Below are 2,037 nucleotides of genomic sequence, written 5' to 3' on the forward strand. Positions count from 1 at the left end.
TGTTTTGTTTTTATTTTGTGTTATATGAAAACCACCCCTGCCGCAGAAGCATTGTGAAAGCGAAGGTAGGACACTAATGAAGTGTTTTCGTTTGAAACAATGTTGTGACTTGACTGAATGAAAGCTCTGGAACAACTTACTATAAGGCTACCAAACATTCTGGTACCCTAAAAAATATATCCGGTAACAGGTGCTTCCCTACACCTGTTCCAGCTGACCACACTTGCAAAGTTTTCTCCTCACCTGTGACAGCACTGACAAAACAAAATGCTGGGAGCTCACACTAACCTGTAAGACTTGAAGGTAGCGAAGCTGTACGCAAATGTCACTACCATCAGGATAGTTTAGGTCTACTATTGCAGCCGATTTGCTTCTTCTTCGCTGCCGCAGCGAACTTTACCCCATCTATGTTGCTATAACGGCGAAGAAGAAGCAAATCGACTGCAATCGTGGACGAGGGGAGGTGGAGATCTTCCACAAACGAACGAACGGAACCCGCCCACTTAAACTAGGCGCCGAAGGTGTAACGAGTACAGTATCCCGTTTTCTGGCTCGAACAGGTGGCATGATTCCTGTCCCCACAGTCGCGGCCGAGTGAGCAAGCCGTTTGACTCTCGGGTAGTAACTAATGGTCGTGGCCGAGGGGCGTACGCTATGACGTGTGTTTATCATTCCTAGCAAGGGCTGCCGCGGTACGGCGAACGCTGGTACTTCTCTTTTTCTTTTTTTTTTTTTGAGGGGTGGTGGGGGAGGGGCGGCATGTTGGCCAGTCTCCGTAAATGGGTATGCTTGGCTGGACAAACTTGGACTCGTTTTTTTTTGTTTGTTTGTTTTTTTTCTCCGGCGTGCGGCACGTTCTCACGAATACGCTGTGGCTTGTCCTTCTCGTTCCCAGCAAGTGTTGCCACGATCTGGCGAACGCGGGAGTTTTTTGTGGCCGAAAGAAAACCAGACAGAACGAACGAGGCGCTACTAACAACTGAAGTTTATTCAACAAAGAAGAAGGAAATATATCGATGATCCACCACCACTTATGCCAACACTGCGCATGCGTCAAATATCTTTGTTTATTTATACCGGAGATACTCCTTTTCTCTCTCTAGCAAGGTAATGGAAGGGGAGCTAGTTTTCTTTCGCTCTACGTTTGTCCCTTGCGTTACAAAAAAGCGCTTTTCCAACCATGTACAACTAGTGATACCAACTAGCCCAACAACAAGCCTTACTGAACTTAATTTTTTGTGGCCAATGTTGGCCAATCTCCTAAGTGGGTATGTATAGCTTGACGAGCGTGCGCTCGAGGCACGCGTGCACGAGCGCTAGGCATTATCTTGGTATTTTTAACTGCGTACGCCATACACAAACGATTTGCTCAACAGTTTCGCTGTTAGAACAGGGCGAAGGCCGCTGCCCATTCACTGCCCGGTACATGCATTGCGCGCACCACAGTTAAAAAAAAAACATTTCTTTGATCTCTTTCACGAACATGCACCTTAAAATCGACGCGTTCAACCACGTAGTTGCACTATCATCGCCATAGCGACATGCAGGGCCCATCATCATCATTATCAACATCTTTATACCAGCTGGAATGGGCGCCAAGGCTCCGAAGGGTCAAGTAAAAATTCCTAGGGGCACTTAAATCAGCTTACGCTCTCTGGAAGCGAAAGTCTGGCGGTACTTATAAACAACTTCCTTACTACTACATTGTATCTGCCTCTCTTTCTTTGCTTTCGTTTCATTGTCTTGTGGCGTGAATCCCTTCGACCGACTTCTTCTCGGCTTTCGTTTCTACGTCTTACGGCACAAACTACGCCAGCAAGCAGACTGGCATGCGCCCCAGATTCCCAAGAATCAGGGTTCTGCGCGGCTGGTGTGCACTTGTCTTGCTCACATGCCATCGCGTTTAGGCGTCACGCGGCAGGCACGTGGCAATTTTTATGTTTCCAATTCATAGGTTTGGAATTTTGTGTAGCGGGCACATTAGCCCCTCGAGATTCCCGACTTCTAGCCAATCACTCCAGGTGGGTAAGTACAGAC

This window comes from Haemaphysalis longicornis, unplaced genomic scaffold, assembly GCF_048455015.1.
Source record: "Haemaphysalis longicornis isolate Haplotype H1 unplaced genomic scaffold, Haemaphysalis longicornis Haplotype H1 scaffold_3, whole genome shotgun sequence".
Lineage (NCBI taxonomy): Eukaryota > Metazoa > Arthropoda > Arachnida > Ixodida > Ixodidae > Haemaphysalis > Haemaphysalis longicornis.